Source organism: Planococcus citri, chromosome 3, assembly GCF_950023065.1.
Source record: "Planococcus citri chromosome 3, ihPlaCitr1.1, whole genome shotgun sequence".
In the NCBI taxonomy this organism is placed as follows: Eukaryota; Metazoa; Arthropoda; class Insecta; order Hemiptera; family Pseudococcidae; genus Planococcus; species Planococcus citri.
Window position 1 is genome coordinate 56,759,360 of NC_088679.1, and position 12,376 is coordinate 56,771,735.

The following is a 12,376-nucleotide window of genomic DNA, read 5'->3' on the forward strand; positions in this document are numbered from 1 at the left end:
ACAAGTGTCACATTAATTGAACATCTTTTAATTTAGAGGAAAATTTGTCAAAACGAATTAAATTCAATTCGATTTGTATCAACCTTTGTTCGTAGCTATCGAGTTAATCGATTCGAATGATTTTTCACACTAGAATTACCACGTGTTTGAGTCAGCTAAGATGTTATAGATTATAGGAGAGGAGGGGAGATTTGAAGTGGCACAACCTACCAGTGGTTTTGACAGGAAAATCCATCCATAAATTGAAGACGAATCCTTTTTATGGAGATTTTAAAATTTATTAAAATGATAAAAGTCGAAGAAGGTAATCGATACAAAATTATTTACAACTCATTTACATTTCAAAAATAGGGAAACTCGATCATCTGTAGGTAGGTACTAGGTACTCACAATTTTCAGTTCGATATTGTCTACGAAAGAGCATGATCTAAAACACCCAAAACCAAATTTTCAGTTGTCCAACTTCATTTTTCGATTTTTGGCGAACGTTTGAAAATTTAAAATTGACTATTTTTGGTGATTTATGCGTTTTTTTTAAAAAAAAAAAAAGTAGTCTACGCACTTGATCAGTAAAAATGATCAAAATAAGTCCTAAAAAATATGATATTATTTCCCCAAATCCAAATTTCACCATTTTCAGCCATCCAGGAGCTTCCAGCGCGATTTTTCAATTTCTCCAGGATTTTGAATTTACTGTCCAGAAGGCGTGAATATGTAGTGTGGCATCTAAAATAAATCGAGTTGTGAGTTATACTTGACCTGCTTAACGAGTTCGTTCACATTTGAGACGATTTTGAGAGGGATATCTCAAGAGTGGGTTCATGATCAAATTTTTACATAAGGAAAATGGTCAAAAATCAAAAATTTCCCTGGTCGAAGAAATTTTTGAAATGTGCGCGAATCGCTGGTCAAAATTCTTCAGAAATTGAAAATTGCACTGGAGACTTCAAAATGGCTGGAAATGGTGAAATTTAGATTTGGAGAATTTATATCATTTTTAGGACTTATTTTAATCATTTTTATTGATCAAATAGGGACTTACGTATTTTTTTTTTTTTTTTAACACCAATCACTAAAAACAGTCAATTTTGAATTTTCAAGCGTTCGCCAAAAATTGAAAAATGAAGAAAATTGAATTCCTTTCAGTACCCAAACCAACGTTGTTCTTAGAATGCAGATGGACCCAGAAGTTCCAGACCGTTGAGAGAAAAATGTTCTCTGCATCTAAAAACCTTAATCGTACAAATTATTGGCGACGAATATGTTTTCTGTTTATTTAAAATATCCTAAAATATTATTTTACGTTTCACTCTTGTTGTTCACATCTCAAGTTCGAATATACGTTTTCCTCGAAAGCTTACCCTTTTTCTAATGGTAGCAGTCGCGTGAATCACGATTCATTGTTATTTATTTATTCTTTTTAAAAGTTTTTGCGATAATGGCAGACATGCCACATTTAGGTGAAGGTGATGATTTTGGTTTAGGGCTATCTGACTCTGAAGAAGAGAAATAATGTTACAGTCTGAAGATTCGAGTGATACAGAAAATTCAAACTCGGAAGAAAAAGATGACGATAAAGAAAATAATAAAAAAGATAGGTACGACCAATTCTAAAAATAATTCGAAACGTCCTACAAAGGAACAATCACGTTCAAGGTCAAGTTCTGTGAGAGGGGGGGGGGTGTCACGGATTCGCGATCCTATTTATATTTGCCTATGCTAATATTCGGCTATTATGTCCGTTATCTTAAGTATTCAAAACGATTTGTTATTGTTTTCATTGTGAAATAAACTGAGATACGAAAAGGTTTGTTTTTAGAAGCGATAATAAATCGCCCTGTTCGTTTCCTCCTTTTCGTTATGGTAGCAGAATTGGTCCGAATTCGTTGGAAAAATCCGATATGCCCGAAACCAACGAAAATACTGAAAAACTGAAAGCTTTGTCTACAAGAAAATCCAAACTCAGATCTTTGCTTACCAGAGGCGTGTCGTGTCGTATGTGAATGAAAAGCTTGCTACAGCCAACTACAATGAAGTAAAAGTTGAATTAACTATGGTAGAAGATATCTACAAAATTTATCTCGCTTTCCTAGATGAATTTGATAGATGATAACTTTGAAGTTCCTGATCTCGATCCATTCATTGAGAAATTTGAACAAGATTACATAACAATAAAAAGTAAATTAGAAAATACAATAATTGAAAAACTTTTCAACAGTTATACTATTCCAGGTTTTAAATTTTTTATGGCTTAGTCTAGATGCTAATTAGATACAAACCTGCATTAGGGTGGATACCCCCCCCCCAAGGCGGCAGATTTCAATTTGATTGTGAACTTCCAAACCAAAGATGACAATTTTCAAGAGAAGTGTTAATTTCACCCTTTTTGGAGAGGTTAGGGGTGACTTAGCGATTTGAAAATTTTGTCAGGAATGGTTTGGACCACAAGAACCAATTTCTACTGATTAATTTCGAATCCCAGATGGGGACTGATTCGCTATTTTCAACCTGATATGCCCTTACGGCTGTTCATTCAATTAGATCAAATTGAAGCATACGTTTCCAAAACGCACTAAGTCCATTTTCAAAGATTCTGAGGTTGCAAGGCCATCTAGCATAAAGTTGCAGCTCAAAATGGCTGATTTTTTGATATGTTGTGCCCAAGGGTCTTGACTACAACATATAAAAAAATCCGCTAATTTGGGTCATTTCTACGTTTCCAAATCGTACTAAGTACCATGAATTTCTTATCATAATTTTTTTGGACGTAGTGCGTTTTGGAAACGTATGCTTCAATTATAGTCTTAATTTTTTCATTTGAAATGGACCTTTGAATTTTCAAAAATCATTTTGAGATACTGTCATGCAGATATTTTTCAGAAATGGGAAACGTGGTCTTCTGTTGGGTGCAAATTGTGTCCCCAAATTCTATCAGGTAAAGTTGGTGTTAGTTCCACTAATTGTAAGTGGTTATATAAACTAGAGGAGTTAGCAGCAGTATATGATTGGTCCGAGCACTAGAAGAAATTTGTTTTTCAAACAAAGTTAGCTGGTTATGCTAAGGACTGGTACACAACTCTTCCATCATATGATTTATCATGGAAAGAATGGAAACGCGAATTAATAGCCATGTTCCCAGACACCAAAGATTTTGCCACCCAGTTAGAAAATATTATGATGAATTGTAAGAAATTAGATAATGAAACTTGGTATCAATATTACTTTGGTAAGTTACAGTTAATTTGCAAGTGCAAAATCAAAGGTGAGGAAGCGGTATCCTGTCTTATCCACAGCATTCACAATAAGATTGTAAAGAAAATGTGGAAAGCTGAAAGCTCTCGACAAAGAGGCCCAACATCTCAAATAAACCGATTATAAGTAACATTCGACTTGTTATCTACATACATCATGACACTTGAATGCTACTCATCATTCTAAACCTGTTACTGAGATATCAAACTCATCATTCTATCTTGATTATTTGTTTTTATTCTCTTTATTCTATACCCAAGCTATAATTGTTGTATAAATTGTAACCTAAGTATTCATTTTATTATTATTATTTTTTCTTTTTAATGTTTTCAATGTTTAAAACGTAATATGGTGTTATATTGTCGAATTTATAAGGTTTTTCTCCTCGGGGTTTTCTCCCAGCATTTATCTGTATTTATCATCGCATTTTGTATTATCAATATGTTAAGTTGTCTAGTTGATTATTAACCCCCCCCCCTCCTGCAAAACTGATTGTTCAGCAAATATTGAATAATATAACATTTAAAACAAAACAAAAAACAACACAAAAAAAGAGCTACCCCAACACTCTACAGCAATGACCATGCTAATTTCGATGTGAATGTCGACCTATCTAAATCCATCCCTTTTGGATGCCACATGTCGATGTGAATTCTGACCCTATGTCGAGCCAATTGTCAACCAATGCTGATCCGAATTTATGTCAACAATTTGCTCTACACAGGGTCAAAATTTACATCGACATATAGGATCCGAATATAACGAATGTGGATGGATCGACATTGACATCAAAATTTACATCAACCTCCTGCTACATAAAGTTATGAAATTTTAGCTTCAAAATTGAAAATTTTTTTCCAAAAATGATTTCTCTTAGGTAGCCATTGCTCCTGCTGAAAGCAGCATCGACACGGAGGCCACCTCTGAGAAGTACAGACAGGAAGTCTGTACAATCTAGAAGTGGATCATTAAAGTCTTTATATTGAGAAAGGTGCAATACTTTATCTAAGAGTACTAAACTAATACATTTTCATGTCGACAACATGTCAATGTTAATGTTGATGTGAAATTCTACATCAACAATTACATCCACACAGGGCTTTTAAATTACCGTAATTTATTCGGTGGTAAAATAAGGCGGTAAAATATGGTAAAATACGGTATTTTACTAATTTGGATATGAAGAATTGAAGAGTTATTTTTTGTAGTTTGACTTCAAAGTTCTGAACTTTTGACCTGCCTCTGAAGTAAATTTTCATCTGTTTTAGGTGTTATTAAAGATTATAGGAAATTTTCCATGGACATTTTTTGGAAATTTATGGGGAAAATTTTTGGTAACTTTCAAATCATTAATTTCCATGGAAGTTTGAAAATTTGTGAAGGAAAGTTGGGAAAAAAGTGTTAATTTGGCTTTTTGGTAAATTATGGTAAAATACGGTATGTAATAAACTTTTGGTAAAATACGGTAAAATACTGCCATAATTTACCAACATAAATTACCTCACAGCCCTACATCCACAATATCAACGTAATTTCCCAAATTTGAGAAATCTTTGAAACTTTTGCCGATGATGCTGTTGATGTACTTGTGAACAATCAACTTTCACATCGACAACTCCAAACTAGGAAAAAGTGAATATTTTTATCAATGTCATTAAAAATTTGTTTTTCTCTTTAAACAAGATAATATTTTTTAATGTTTACCAAACTTTCAAACACTAAAACAGAAATTTCAATTAAGTATGAAAAATTGGTCGACATAGTCGTAGAAGCAAATTTCGAGCATCGAAATTAACATCAACATGTCGAGATGGTATGTCGAAGTATCAGAAATAATGAAAACATTTCAGAAATTTTCATTAACCCAACTTCTTTACGGACAGAATATTCCTACTAAATAACTAATTGGTCACTTTTCCATCATTATGTTGGAATTTCAAATACAATTTTTCTTCCAGATCTTCTTCAGCTGAAAATTTGATATCACGCATTGGAATTTTCCAATCGTAAACCAGAGAATTGAAGAAACTCCCTTGCATGTAAGTGCTCTGAATCATCAATGCGCCTTCATAATACCAACCCTTTTAACCCCATCTCTCTTGGTGAATTTTTCCACCTACGTATAATATAATCCATCACCTACTCATAAAAGCTCCTAACAACCGTGCAAATAAATCAATTGACAAATACTTTCTCGTCAACTCGTAGGTACCTCACCCCATTTTCTGCACTACAATTACACCTACTACATACTACGTACACATACGTGCACATAATATACAACACAAAACACGGAAAAACCTCTCTTAACATTGCACAACATCAATACAATCTCCCCCCTTGCATATTGGTTGACACTCTGATACTCTTATGTACATACACACTGTACAGTGTACACCGTACAGTATAATATTTCAATATAATTCCACCACCCCTATCGCACACATACTGGTTTCGCTATTTTCATAGTAAAATACTCTCTTCAAACAAAACACGCGCGTAATTTCTCGGCGATTTTTCGCTTCCCGTGTGAATACACAGGTAACACAGGCCAAGTGCGTATAGTTAACAAGAAGAGACACAGAGCAGGAAAAAAGGCCACCCTTTGCATCCAGGACAGATGCTCTTCAATGCCAATGCCAATACTTGCGAGGTTTTTATTGAAAGCAATAAAAACTAACCATTAAACGCTGATTACGGTTGATTTGTTCAGCGCAATAGGATTAAAATAACTGTTGTAAAGTGGTTTTCAGCTCTAATACGTCAGTTTTTCAAATCATAAAATAAGTCATCTTTACCTTATTCTTTACTCTTTTTTTTATTATTTTTTTCAAGAAACATTACACCGTTTAAGCAAACAATCGCACATGGCGTAGCGTTTGTAATTGTACATTGTATGTGTACTTAAGGGTAGCCGAATTGCGGCTCAAGGTGAAGTAACTCGTATTTCAAATTTCATCTTATATTTACCTACTCAGATATAGGTACCCACTCCGGTTGTGTGAGCCTCTGAGCCCTTATAAAAGACGCACTCGCGTCGTTTTACCCAATCTGACTCCTGTTCGAATAATTTTATTTGTCAACGTGCGCTTGTTAATACGATTTTTACGACTGTAAGGATATTACGAGTACAAGACGTGTGGTGTGCAGTATTTGGCTGCTGAGCGTACGTGTCGTCAATTGTACTATCTCTTTGCGTATCACCAGATATGAGAAATACCTACTGTCACAATGCTTTTTTCAAATATTTAGATAGAAATTGTTATACCTTGATACGTCCAAAGACTGTTTTTATAGTATCTAAATGTGTAAGTACATTGATATTTTGGCGATATAACTCGCTAATACATAACCGTCTATTGCCACTGAACCCTAATAAAAGTCATACGATGATATAAATTACAATCAACGAATGCGCATTGAATCAACGTACAATCACAGTCTTTATATTCATCTTATTATCACTCGAGCTATATCTATTGTTACCGGTTTAAGGATTATACCATTTTTGGGAGGATGATAATGTCATGTGAATCGAAGATATGAGACTTTAACTGGAGGAAATTAGCTTTAAATAGGATTTAGATGCTAATTGAGGTGAAAAGTGTAATTTTCATGGGTATAGGCGTAAATATAAATATGTAGATCTTCGCCTTGGCTACATGAAATAGTTCGGATGAAAATTTGAAAAAAAAATCATGAACGAGTTCTTACTTTGAATTTAAAAGTACCTAATCCAAAAATGTTTTGAAAACAGGCATGAAATGTAGTAACCTCACATCCCAAATTTTGAGAAAAGTGAGGGGCTGAAAACTGCTAACAAGGGAGGTATCCCAACTGATGATTGATCCAGGCAGTGCTAAATTGGAAGAGCATGCCAAAAAATATCATCAATCACGGATGGAGGTTCCAGTACGGCTTCAGACCACTTCCTAACCGACTCAGTACCTCAAATTGTACTTCCATTTGGGACTCAGCTATTTTTCTCAAAACAAGTTCGGTAGCGACAGCAAGAAAAATCACAATTTTTTCAAAAAAGCCTCCCTTCCCCATTTCTCCCCTTCGAAATGAAGAAGTAGTGGCCAAAATTCAAAAAATCCTCAGATTGAAGAAGTCTCAAAAGTTGATAACGAATATGTAGCGGTTTTCTACATTATATTCCACGTCCGTTTCTGTGATTTCAAACAATTTCCATTGTTTTGCTTGCCTACAGAAATGAATGAATTGACCTCAAAATAGTCAAAAAAAACTGCTAACTTCAAAATGCTGTAAAACGTGTCAATTTTAATTTTTTTCAAAACTTTATGGGTTTATATCAAAATATGGACATTTTTGAATTAAAAAATCGTTGATTCCATTTTTTCAAAAATATTTTAGTTTCTACCATGCTCATCACAAAAAAACTCATTTTCTTTGCTATTTTTGAGGTAAAAGTTCTTCTTTTAAAAAAAACGCAAGCTAGATCAGCGGGAAATTTTTTATATTTTTTTAAAAACATTTTCAAGTAAAAAATTACTATGGAAATATGAATACTAAAATTGGCTTTAGAGACTCAAAAAGACATATTATTTCGAAACAATCACGAATTTTCCAAATTTTTCATGTTTTGGACCACCCCCTCCCACCCTTTGAGGGCTCATTTTGAGATTAGGGGTAAAATAAATGTCAAAATCGACTTCAGCGACCTAAAAAACCCCCATTTACAATAGCGATCCGAAAAAAATACATGTTTCGATACCCACCTTGAATTTATCAAAATTTGATGCCTTGAACCACCCCCTCCCCCTTTTGAGGGCTCATTTTGAGGTTAAGGAACAAATAAATGTCAAAATCGACTTCAGCGACCTAAAAAAAACCCATATCCAAAGTTTTACGGGTTTTGCTTTGAAATTCGATTTTGCACCACCCCCTCCCCCCTTTGAGGGCTCATTTTGATGTTAGGGGTAAAATGAATGCCAAAAAAAACCCATATCCGTAATTTTACGGATTTTTCTTTAAAATTCGATTTTTGGCCGCTACTTCTTCATTTCGGACCACTGTATGGGCCGCGGGGGCACCTCCGGAGCTTGATTTTTTTCTAAATAAATTTCAACTCAAAATGGAGGTCTTTGCTATTTTTCCTCAAACTTGAAAGGATGCTAAAAATGGGTAGTACCATAGGCCTAAGGACAACCCAGAAGGTTGTATTGGTGAGGGGGGGGTGCAATCGAAAATTTGCCGACTGATATGAGAAAAAAATACCAATTTTGGCGGATAAAACGAAAGGTGAGAAAACAATTCTGCCAGTTAACATTATACGAGTATTATAGGTAGGTTTTTCATATCCTGTCATGAAATAAAAAATTTTCGTTTTCCCTGTTCAATTTTTACGTAGAAGCATCAAAAATATCTATAGAATTTTTTATTTTGTAAAAAAGAAACAAATTAGCCCGAGCATTGCGAAGGCAAAAGCTTTCAAAAATTCATATTTTGAAAGGTGAGAACACAATGTTTTTTAATGTGAAGAGTGTTTTATTTTTTCGGTTTCCAAATTTTAGAATTTGAATGATAATTTTTTTTACAAAATTTCAAGTTAGAAAAAGAGGTAAACAGGCCCGAATGAAGTGAGGGTGTGCTTTCGAAAATTTGAGATTCGAGAAGTAAAAAAACGTTAATTTGTTTGAGTGTGATTCAATCAAGTCTAAAATTGTTTTTAATTTTCAGACTTCGTCAAAATTTGCTAGTTTTATCAAAATTTGCAGACTTTTTCAAAATTTGACAACGGGGGGGGGGGGGAGAGTTGACTCCTTGGGTTCGTGTCTCCAAGGGCCATTCGTGGAAATTTTTTCGAACGAATGGAGCCTCCTAAAATCGTTTCCTCGATTCAGCTGAAATTTGACTCACTGGAAGTTCATATCACCCGAATTAAATTTTCAGCTGCCGCAGTTGATTTTTCGAATTTCGACGAATTTTTGAAAATGGCTTAAATAGCTCATTTGCTGTCAAGGTTTTCATAAAAATGGGGAGTCCATAAGATAAAAAACTGAAATTTGGTTTAGATACTGAATTCGGTCTCCTGAATCGATTAAGACTACTCTCAAGATAACCTGAAGCCTCCATCAGAAATTAGTTTTCCTCCAGCACACTGTAATCGTTTCAGAAGGGATTGTAGTCAACTTCGGCAGCTGAAATTTCAATCCTACCATGAGTTCGATATTCTCAATCGATTAGGGCGCGGGGCGATTGAATCGCGAATTCGAGGTGACGATGAGTTCACACTTGTAGGTATTTTTTACGAGTTGAAAATTTTCCACATTTTTTAAAAATTCCAGTAGCACGTATTTCTGGAGAAAACTGTACAAAACTTCGCCTAATTATGCCCTTAAATTGACCCTCCGAATTGATTGCTACCATTTTTGAGACAATCTGAAGCCTCCAGCATAAATTAGTTTTTTTTCAGCACATTGGAATCGCTCTGGAAAGTGCTGCAATCAACTTTGGCGGCTGAAAATTTGGTTCAGAGCCAAGAGGTGTTGGTGACATGAACTTTTAGTGAGCCAAATTTCAGCCAAATCGGCTACGAGTACAAAATCAACCTCATTTCGGACCAAATTTGCCAATTTTTTCCATTTTCTTATAATTTTAATTTGAAAAATTGAATCGCGAAATTTTGGATTTTTATCAGACGAGTTCATTTTTAAATTTTCAAAAATTTTCTAAACATTATGCTTCCCAGTTTTGAGATTTTGACTACACGTGCTCAACCTTAACTTACGTTAGCCTAATTTTTCCTCCTCTCAAACAATAATGCAAGTAACAAGTGTGATCTGCCCATCGTTTGCAAGAAGATAGAAGCAAAAAAAAAAAATAAGTTCAAACTGGTTACAACGACACCAGGTGAACATGTAAATACGCCTACTTTATTGTACACCAGCAAGGCACATCGCCAAGAATATGCCTGTCATTTGATTATTATTCCAGTCGCGCGATTCTTCTCTAAATCATCGAAAAGAGAGAAAACTCAAATTACGGAATCGTAAAGTTAGTGAATTATTAGTGTAGTTGTCTTTTCTTTTTTTTTTTTACCTCTACACTTATACTTCATGAAGTTAAATTATACGGTTGTAATAAGGCAATGTGATTTTCAAAAAAACTTCTCGAACGTGTTCCGAGTCGTACAAATTGCTGAATTGGTTAGTGAAAAAAATAATAAAAAAGCAGATAATCAACTTGTTAGGATTTGTTGCGACGATGTTTGTTTTTTTTTAATGCATCGAAAGGGTGTGCAGTAAAAAATACGCGTATATTGGTACATGTATTTATGCCTTTTTGTATAAATAAATGAAAACTTTTCCCGGTATTTTTAGATAATAATTTCAGGCTGTAGGCGTATGTCACCGTGCTCACACAACCACATCGGTTTCCATTACTCGAGCTAACCGAAGGTTTGATTAAAATTTAAGTACCTTAATGCTCATTCAATTGTTAGAAAGAATTAATATTTAACGAGTTAAACGCGGCGTTTTGAATTTTTTTTCCCATGCGTTTCGTGAGTTTTAACTTTTTTTTATTCGGTTGTTGTTTTGTTGACGTTATTAACGTCAAAATAAACGTTAGGGTAATGAGAAGCACATGCAAATACGCGAACCCATGTACAGTAATTATGATGTTTTGGGGATGTGATTGCGTGCTGGGTATTGAGTGCGTATTAACGCTATGTAATTACTTTGTAGAATGACTGCACTTAGACAAAAAAAGGGGTAGTTTTTTGGTACGAGGTACCAAAGTACCTACAGCCGAGGTATAGAAGATATGTACTATACATGAACATCAAGTGCAGAGTCCGTAAGTCTGGTGCTGTTTGCATATTTCACTGGTGAAGAGAGCACTTGTACTATAACCTGAAGCCAACAAGTGCCAAGGGAGATCTTCTATAGGAATTCGACGAGAATATCGTTTCCAAGGTTGATGGCGAAATGAAATGTTGGAGCCTCAGAGGTGAGAGGAAATTGACCAAATTCTGTGAAGACATTCATTATGATTACAAAGGATTACTTTTGGAACAGGACGATTTCCTCCAAAACAGGTTGAGTAGGGATATCTGTGGAGCTAACCTTTTTTCATGGGTGACTTTACACTCATAATGAAACTCACTTTAGAATTCAATTAACAAAATTTTAAACTGTTTGAAAATCAGTAAAGGGTCATTCCACGTCAATTCGATCAAGAAGTGGTGAGGGGGGGCGGCGATTTTTTTGAAATTTTTCCTGTGGGAAGGCCTTCCGAAAAGATGACCAATGACGCAAATCACAGCCCTCTAGTCCTTTTTAAAGGCTGCTAGGGAGTGTCAAAGTTTTCAGTGAACTTGAAATATCATCCATTTCAGCAGTGGATTATTCGATAGGGTAACCGCAAAACTTTCCAGAATGGAACTTTTTCCAATAGTTAAGGGTTTTGAAAGACTAAAAATCAGTGTTGCCAATTTTTTTCGTATGAAAAATTAGTTCGAAAAGTTTCAAAACGTAGTTTTCATATCATTCTGACTCTCACAAATTCTGAAAAAATGTATTATGGACAACTTGACCCCTATTTTAAAGTATCCGTTGAAAAAGATGAAAAAAACTTTTCAGTCGATGAAATGAACTCATCACAAAAAAAATCAAAATTCGAAAAGATTCAAAAAATGAACGAATTTCCACTTTTTTGCAATGAGTGTTATTTCATCAACTTTTTCATGAAATACGTCAGAAAGAGGTCAAAATAAGACAACTGAATAAAGTTAAACATTTTTTGATGTTTGGAATTGAAAATTGAATTTTTTCGAATTTTGATGTTTTTATGATGAGTTTTCATTTCATTGAATGAAAGATTTTTTTCAGCTTTTTTTAACGAAAAAAAAAATAGGTACGTCAAAATAAGGGTCAAATGGGTTCACTACTTTTTTTCATGATTTAAATCAGAAATTCGCATTTTTTCGTAAGCAATCCGATTTTTTTAAAATCGACTTTACGAAATAACGCCATCCTAATTTTTTAATATTATGTTGTTCAACATGAAATGTTGTCCATAATACATTTTTTCAGAATTTTTGAGTCAGAACGATATGAAAACAACGTCTTGAAACTTTTCGAACTAATTTTTCGTA

The 12,376-nt window shown here is 34.3% G+C and overlaps 1 long non-coding RNA gene across 2 annotated transcripts in view; it reads right to left on the bottom strand.

The window, feature by feature from the left end:
- LOC135841164 (uncharacterized) overlaps positions 1-12,376 on the bottom strand; it is a 264,305-nt gene that overhangs the window by 57,149 nt on the left and 194,780 nt on the right. The gene's annotated exons all lie outside the window — the stretch shown is intronic.